Source organism: Eulemur rufifrons, chromosome 30, assembly GCF_041146395.1.
Source record: "Eulemur rufifrons isolate Redbay chromosome 30, OSU_ERuf_1, whole genome shotgun sequence".
Classification (NCBI taxonomy): Eukaryota; Metazoa; Chordata; class Mammalia; order Primates; family Lemuridae; genus Eulemur; species Eulemur rufifrons.
In genome coordinates this window covers 97000344-97009910 of record NC_091012.1, presented here as the reverse complement: position 1 = coordinate 97009910, position 9567 = coordinate 97000344, and positions in this window count along the sequence as shown.

Below are 9567 nucleotides of genomic sequence, written 5' to 3'. Positions count from 1 at the left end.
AAGGAGGTCTGCACAGATGTGGTGTCTCTCCTTGTAGGAGAAAGGGGAATTGGGGGCTCCACATGTAGAGCAGGCTGGGAGGAACCCACCACGGGTTGCATCCTCCCACTGACAACCTTAGTGACCCCTCACAAAAGAGAAAAAGGAGGAAAGAGGAGGTGCGCGCAGCACGAAGGTGCAGTTCTTGTTAACTGTGTCCCTCATCCCAACCTTCCATGCTCTGGCAGAGAATGCAGATGCAGAGCCAGGGCCAGGGTCTGGTGGTGGTTCCTGAAAATTCAAGTAGTTGTTTCCCTCTGGTCCAGGTGGAGGATGGGGATAGAGGGTAGGGGTAATTCTGTGTGTCTTCTAAGGGACCGTCACACATTTGGCGAACTTGATAACCCCTGCACCACAGAAACCAGCCCAAACACAGAGCCCTGCACCCTGTGCTCTGCACCCCCCTCCCGAGAATATATAATACAATTTCCTAGGATGAACGGTCTCTGTTACAGTTTCCCCTCAAAGTTTTTATGGGTGCAGGGCCTTTCTTTCTCTCTCCTTCTCGTCTTAGTAAGAAACACCCCAAACCACACTCGGGGACCACTGGGTCACTACAAGACACAGGACGTCAATCATCTTCCTGTCCTGACTACTCAAAAAGGTGCATGCTACATTTCCATTGCCTTTCATCCACGTGACCTTGTTGAGCCTAAGAAATATTGATTTATAGAAATGCCCCATATATTTTTAGAGACAGAAATGATTTCAGGAGTCTTGCAAGGCTTTGCCCTAAAGGAAAATGTAAACATGTTATTTCGCATATCAAAAGCTGCCTCGCCTCAGGAGGGCGTCTCAATGGTCAATCCAGGCCTGTGGCTCTCACCTGCTTTGAAAGACAAAAGAGGTTTTGCCTAGAGCCACGGGATGCCGGGATGCCGGGATGCCGGGATGCTGGAGCTGATCAACAAAGACAGGCGCTGCCGGAGCGGAGCGGGGCCCAGACGGAACCATGCCATTGAAGTAAATAGCATAAGGGACTGCTCATGCAAGACTCCTGAAATCATTTCTGTCTCTAAAAATATATGGGGCATTTCTATAAATCAATATTTCCTAGGCTCAACATGACCTGGCGAAGATAGAAACCACCGGGTATCCATACTTATCTTCACCTTCTGGCCATTTCACTGTCACTGTCACTGCCACCTTCCCTCCTCCCGGATTGTTGTCCCTAGGGCCCCAAGCAGTAGCCAGACAGCCTCACTTGGGCCTGGCCTTTAGCTCTGAGTTCTCTATCAGATGAATCGTGGACCCAGGCTCAGCTCGGGGAGCAGGACCTGGCGTGAAAACAGGTTCACAAGCCAGATGGTCACCTTGATCAGGAGAAAAGCTTTTTCCTGCACCTGGATCAGTAGCAGAGTTACTGGTTTTCACACCATTTATCCCACTTAGGCAGATGCAAGGTCCCTGCTTCAAAGCACAGTGGACTCAGATGGTTGGCTGTTTCTTCCTCAGCTTTTTCCAAACTCTGCAGGCCCAGGCAGAGGACGGCTCTTTAGATCCTGACCACGGGCTGTGTTTTGCCTCACTCTGCTCTGTACGTGACTTACCTTTCCAAACAAAACAAAACAAAACAAAATGAATAAATAAATTAAAGAAAACCCCACATCCCCCAGGTTATGAGACCTTTGAGGGGGACCTTGAAGGATGAAGAGGGGTATTGGGAAACAGAAAACCTGTCCATAGCAATCGGTTGGAATTTTTTGGTAAAGGAACAGTTTGAATCAGTTAGCATGTTTGAGGACTTGACTCATCAAGTGATATTTGGATTAACTGCTCATCACTTTTTCTGTTTTCTCAGCAGCAGGAACCTAATCCAGAGTATTCCTTAAATATCAGACTTCGGACACATAATTGCCCACAAGTGGTTCACATCTGAATCAAACGGGCTCCTAGATCACCAAAGTGGAAAACAGAACCTTGCCTAAGATGCTCTTTACTAACAGTGAAGGAAAAAAATCTACACTCATAGAATGTGAAGAAATACTTTGAAAATATGACTCAGAATGTGAAAAAGCAATAGCACATTAAAATAAACAAAACAAATAAATCATGAAGATTACCTATTATTAATCTTTAAAGAAAAGCTAACTGACTATTAAATTGTCAAAGACTTTGAAGGACTTATAGTATTGTTTTGAGTGTTCTTTGACTAAAGACGTGTGTTGCCATCCCTTAAATTAAAAAAAAAAAATCTCTATGTATGCACTCATAAGCCCTAACCGCACTCGAAATGGTGACCATTTCCAACACCTCCATAAGTTTCGTCATTGCCTTTTGTGTTGCTTCTTTCCCTACCCATCCTCATCCCCATCCCTAGGCAACCACTGATCTGCTTTCTCTCACTGTAGATTAGTTTGTGCTTTATAGAATTTTATGTAAATGGCACCATACACTGTATATACTCCTTTTTTGTCTTTTTAAGAGCAGCATAATTATTTTCAGATTCATACATGCTGTTATTTCTATAAATAGTTCATTACTTTTTATTATTGTGTAGTACTGCATTGTATGGTTAGTTGGGTTGTTTCCAGATTTTGACTATTACCAATTAAGCTGCTATGAACAGTCATGTAAAAAGTATATGTGTGGACCTATGCGTTCCTTTCTCTTAGATAAAAACTCAAGGGCAGTAGTATGGTGGGTGTATGCTTAACGTTTTAAGTTCAGGTTAACACTGCAGATTGATCTCACCTTGCTGCTTAGAGTTCTATTGATAGTACAAATCGAATGGATTTAATCTCAGACCCTGTCAGTCAGATTAATCGGAGTGGTTGATTAAGTGGCATATTGTTATATCAGTGGGCTAAAGATAGCCTCCGTACATTGGCCCCTGTGTCCGTTACTTCTTCACAGCAGGCTAGGACCATTGCATTAGCTCAAAGCCCACCAGCACAAAACTGTAATTTTTACATATGCAATTGCTTTAAATATAGCCCAAGCAAGCATATTTGTAGCCATTTAAAGCTTGCCTGCTTTGCATAACCCACAAAACTGCACCGGACATCTCCTAGCCACAGATAAGGCAAACCCAGGGGCTATTAAAGACCCCATGCCACTGCTTGCCTTCAGAGCCCTCTCACCCAGAGACTCTCCCTCTGGCTGCTCTATCACCCTGACACATAAGGTCCTCTCCTATTTTTCTCTACTCCAGGAGTTGTCTTGCTCTCTTCCCCTTCTGGGCAGCAGCCCCCTGGTGCTGCCTCTGGAAGGTCTCCTGTTGTGAGAGACTTCCCCTCTCCAGCAACCTGTCAAAGCACAGCCCGAATAAAAAGCTCCTTGTGTGTTACTGCCATCTTGTGGTTATGTTTTTTCCCTGATCTGCCTGGAAATCTTGGAACTTACCCCAAGTGGTGAGGAGGATGGGATTTTGGCCATCAACAAGAAATTAACTGGCCTAGAGTCTACCCAGTCAGTAGGACAGTCAATCTGAAAATCAATCGTAGGCATCCTTAAGTGCTGAGACTCGACATTTGGAATGCCTCTGTGGCAATCTGGCATGGCATCGCTCATTGCCATACTGCACAATATACTTTTTGCCGTCTCCTCCTGGGCCTCTCTGACCTGGTCTAAAGGTAGCACCAGTATTTGAGTGAACCCACACCATTAGAACTGACTTTTGGGGTCAGAGGTGCCGAGCTAGCCTGGGAAGGAGGTCAGCCCACCCAGCTGAGTCCCCTATTAGGTAAGCATTGAACTTTGTGCACCTGTGCGCCTGAAGGTGGGGGGGGGGGAAGAGAGGGAGTCTATGCCTCTGGAATGAGGGTGAACCACCCCTCACTCCGTAACAGGCTACAGTGGGAGGAGCTCTCTGCAGGTGGTTTGAGGATCTGGGGCACTCTGAGATGTGAGGATGTCCCCATCTGCGGAGACTACCAGGCAAGTAAATGAGCCAATACGGCAGAGTCATCAGGCCAAGGCTGGTCTCCTGAGCACAACTAGAGGAGAGGCCTTTGCAAACAAGTAGCATGCCTCTGCTGTTGTGACACTCATTTATGCTGTTGCACTTGTCATCATGTCATCCCCTCCCCAGAGGGATATCAATATCCCAACCCTTAGGCGGAGCCAGCTAAAGTGTTACTTAAAGTGACTAAAGGCAAGGAAGTTTATATCTCTGTCCCTCCCAGGACTCTGTAGGAGTTTTCTGACAGGCTGAACAAGTGTTCTGAACCAAGAGACATGTGCTGGCCTTGCTGGCAGCAACGGATCACCGGGATTCCACCTGGAGAGGAGGTAGAAGCCCAAACTCCTGCAGGAGACAGTACGGAGGAGAGGAGCCTGGAGAGGAGGAACAGTGCCCTCCAGAGGATAAGGCAGCACAGTGTCACCATGATAGGCACTGGGATAATTTACACTCTGCTTTGCCAGTAACCACACAGAAAGTAATAAAGACAGAGGGAGAGCCAGGAAGAAGAGGTCAGTTCTTGTTCAGGTAAGGAGACCCATCCTCTCTCTTACCTGAGGCCCAGTCTCTGCTGAAGTACTCAGGCCAGGAAAAAAAAAAAAAAAAAACCCAAGGGGCTGCTTCGCTACATAGAACATATCTGACAGGGAGTGAATTCCACCTAATACGGGATGAAATTAACAATTGGCTGCCATGGTACAGGATGGAAAAACGGTGTCCCTACTAAATGGGAATGACCCACAGAGAGGCTTTGGACCCCAGTTCACATATGTATTGTGGAGGTGTACTTTTGTGGCTTAGAAGGCTGCCCAATCTACATTAGGCCTCATAATGGCCTGGGAAGATGGTCAGTGGAAAAGGTTAGCCAAGGCCAAAGATCTCCTCCACCAGTCGGGGATGTTGGAGTGGGCTTATCAGGCAACAAATGATGTGGGGCATGATGACTTGACAAGTCTGGAGGAGGCTGAATTGAGTCCTGTGTCCACCCAGTTGTTTTTCAGAGGGGTTCCGGAAAAAGTCCTCTTTGCTGGGCATGGTGGCTAGTGCTAAAATGACTCCAGAGGCCATAGCTGCCCTGGATTTAATAGAAACTCATGAAAAACAAACTCAGAGTCAGGTGTTGCCTGTTAACACTACAAACAACATCCTGCCTGGCCTAAATCAAAATGACTATCAACAGTGAGGCTGTCCCCTGCTAGGCCAAACAAACCACCTCCAGCCAGGCCCCCCTGTAAGTGTCAACCCTGAGATGAACAAGAGAGGTGAATGCTGGACCCTAAGGAACAAGGGGGATCCCAAACTGGATAATCTCTGGTAAATCGTTGGGGCAATTGCAATACTTACTAGGATTAGATTATGACCCCTGGCTGGCTTTCCCTTCAGAGGTAGGCTTATCTTTCACAGCTGTCCCTGATCACTGCCAGTGGCTGGGGATCCTCTCCCACATAGGGATCCTGTGGTCTTGGAAGGGCCCTTCTGATGGACAAGCGCCTTCTTACCATATTAACTGTGGTTCGGGCTCCAAAAAATAAACAACACTGGCTAGCTCTCTCAGTCAGGGGTGCCCCATACTCCTTAATCCCAGGAAGCACTCTGCTTTAAAGGGACCCCTCCCCCAGTAGGTTACCTGCTTGGGAGGAGGATTAATTAAAGGGGTAATTCCCCTATTAACTATTAAAATTGGCCCAGTTACTTCTGTCCTGGTCCACCTCTCCCCAAAATTATCCATTTTCCTATTATTGGAACGGACCTCCTCAGACAGCAGGTGAACTCATGAAACAAGACTAAGCTTTTTTTCTCTGCTGGCTGGCACTTCCTGGTGAGAACCAGTTAAACTTCCCCTACTGGTTCAGGTGGTAAATACACCACAGCAGCAGCTAAGGCAAGACACTGAAGGATGATGGCCTGTCACAGGAGTACTGATAAAGAAGTACTAGAGGAGTACTAGATAAAGAAGGAGTACTGACTGCTACCATCTCACCTTTTGATTCTCCGGTATGGCCTGTGCTATAAGACACTACCACTGAGTAGAGGCTAACTATAGACCACAGAGAGGTAAACAAGGCCATTCCCTTTATTAGAGTGTTGAGCCTAAGAAATATTGATTTATAGAAATGCCCCATATATTTTTAGAGACAGATATGATTTCAGAAGTCTGGCAAGGCTTTACCCTAAAGGAAAATGTAAACGTGTTAGTTTTCATATCAAAAGCTGCCTCGCCTCAGGAGGGCAGCTCCATGGTCAGTAGCAGCTGCTTTCCAAGGTGACGCTGCAATCCAGGCCTGTGGCTCTCACCTGCTTTGAAAGACAAAACAGGTCTTGCCTAGAGCCACGGGATGCCGGAGCTGATCAACAAAGACAGGCCACCGGAGATGAGAGCTGATCATAAGATATGCTGCCCGAGCCGGGCCCAGACGGAACCATGCGGTTAGAGTAAATAGCGTCAGGCACAGCTCACGTTGACTTCTGAAACCTCTGTTCTAGCACACAATAACCAGAGCCAAGATGTCTCTGTTTTTGCTAAGGTAATAGCCTTAACATAAAACTCAGAAGTTTGCCCTGAGAAGATTTTATACCTCATTGTTCACCTAGATAGAGTTAGTTGAAGGAGCTGTAGTAGCCTTTTAGAAGACTTTGACCCTAAACCAGACTACCTGTTAGTATGTAAATCCTGTTACCCTTGGCAACCGAAAACCTGTACCTGCCCTATAAGTATCTGTGTAAAACTTCAGTCTGGGTTGCATTTCCGCAGGAAGAGATGTAACCTTCCTTCCGGGCACCCTGCTTTATCTATCTTCATAAATCTTTACTTTATAAACTATATCTTTGGCTCTGTGTATTATTTTTATTTCTGTTTCCTACTATTTTTTTCATCCTTTGCGACGACCCCTGTCTGAGGGACCCGAACTTTTGCGGGGAGCGTAGCTAACTCCCCGCATTAGAGCACCTCTATCTGATACTGTTGCCTTAATGGATGCCATTCAAAATATCAACAAGTTTCTATTAAATCCAGGGCACCTATGGCTTCTTGAATTTGAATCTGGAGTTATACACTTGGCTAATGTGTTCTACTCAGCAAAAATGTTGCAGTTGAGTCAAACACATTTTGCCTGCACCTTTGAGAGTCAATAGTACACCTTTACCCAGTTGCTTGTTGGGTACGTAAATAGCCCTCCAATTGCACAATCTTTGCCCACAGGACATAGATATTTGCCCCGCAATTTCACCAGAAACTAGGCTTTGGCATTATATCGGTGACATCCTCCTCACTGAACCTGACCAAGACTCTGTCTCATAGGTCACCACAACCCCGCGCAAACAACCTCTCACTGAGCGGGGATGGACCCCCACATAAGGTGTAAATCTGTTAAAATTGGGGGCTACATTTAAATCATGGAAAGGTGAACCATTCCCAATCCGATAAAAGACAAGCTCCTAGCGCTTAAGCTTCCCACATCGGTAAAGAAGCCCCAACATTTAATAGGAATGATTGAATTCTAGCGCAACACATTCCTCACCCCCAGTACGTGCTGGCCCTTATAGAAGTGTCTATCAAGACACTTGTAAATCTTCCATTTTTCTGTGGGGACCTGAGCAACAACAGGCACTAGATGAGCTAAAGGACTTGACTAGTCTTTAAAAATATATATATCAAAAGAAGAAAACAATATGATAGATGACCTAAAGGAGGTTATTTCTTTGGCTCCCCCACCAGTGCCCCCAAGGACAGGACTTACAATTAGAAGTTTCCACCGCCCCCAAATTTGCTTACTGGAGCCTCTGGACGAAAATAAACAGGTAAATGCATGCCCATGGGCTTTTGGTGTAAGCAGCTCCCAGACTCAGCTTAAAACATTTACTAGAGAGACGCCCCCTGGCGGCATACAGGGCACTTATCGAAACTGAAGTTAATAGAAACTGCCCTTACTGGGGCAGAGCCAGTTACCCTATGGGCCGACATTCCTATTATGCCCTGGGTAATGGAAAAACCTCCCTGTGAGATTGGATCGGCAACAGAGGCCTCTCTTTTAAAATTAAAATGGTATCTACAGGATAGTGCTACACCTGGCCCTACTGGAGTGTCACGATTGTATGAGGAAATAGCCACATACCCTGCCAGTGAGGTTAACTTGCCAGAACTCCCCAGAAATGCCTCTGGCCATTGCTCAATGGGGACTGGAAGGAGGATGGTCGGCACTCTCAAAACAAGAAAATTAATGGTTTTCTTTACTGATGGAGTGAGCACAGGGCATAAGGGAGCCAGACGATGGACCACCGCAGCATATTGCCCTTACTCAAATACTCCAGTTTCCATCTGGGGGATAGACCAAAGTGCCCAATGGGCCAGGTTGTGTGCAACACTCCTAAAAATAGAGCACACCTTCGACCAACATTTTTCTAAAGTATGTATCTTCTTCACCAATTCCTGGTCAATGGCTAATGGGCTGACTATTTGGTCGGGACTTGGGCAAAATCGGGGCTGGAACATACAAGGCCGAGACATTTGGGGTAAGGAGATGCTGGGGGTAAAAGTCAGCACATCAGCTCCCACTCTGTGCATCGTTATACACCATACCTCAGCTCATACCAAACAAGACATGATGAAGCCACAGAACTCACCAAGCTACCCAAGCCGTTAAGCCTCTCTAAGGATGGGGAGTCCCTAGAGCTTTGGAAAGAGCTACCCTAACCCCTCTGGAGGTGGGCACAGGAGAGGTCAGGGCATTTGGGCGTCACAAAGTCGTGAAAATCGACTGTTAATGAGGAATTGACCCAGTAGAGAGATATTTACACTAAGTCATTAGGGACTGTTCCCCATGCCGGAAATCTGGAGACTTGGACCTGCTGCATAGGAGGAGCAATCTGCAGAGCAGAAGGGCCACATCAGAACTGGAAAATCAAATCAACTTCATTGGGCCTCTCTCTGAAGCAGCAGGAGCTATTAAGTATGTCTTAACGGTGTGGTGATACCTACACGGGCTTACTTTTGGCTTACCCATGTAAGGCACCAACCTCTGCTAATGTTATTGAGGAGTTAATAAAATAGCTGTCATGGCCTTACGGGGTATGAAAGTTATACAAAGTTATCCAGTCAGATCAAGACTGTCACTTCTCTGCAAAGCAAACGCAACGATGGGCATTACAAAACAACCACTGCTTGGGCTTTTCTACGGGCCTACAGTAGCAGGTATCATAGAATAACATAATGGGCTCTTAAAAGGAGGGCTATTGAGAGAACGAGCAGAACAATAGCATCCCAAGTAGTCAAAAATACTGCCCATAGTCATGATTACATCCCTCTGGCATGACCACACCACGTATCAGTTCACAGCAAGTGTGGAGCCCACCAACGTAGATGCTGCAACCTCTGCTGACATATGCCCACAGCAAGGGAACATCCACATAATTCCGTCTCCCTCGTAGAAAATCAAGAGACTAGCCATTTTTTTCTCCTCAATCCTGACAAGGACCTGACATAGACCACTTGACTCTGGGTCCATTCTCAGTCTGCGTCTGTGCGTCATCCAGCTTAAACCTAGCAAGACACCCACAACTCTCCTAAGAGAGAGGCATCCTCATGTTCTGCCCATGTACTTTGCTCTGTTAAGGGCATTGTGGAACAA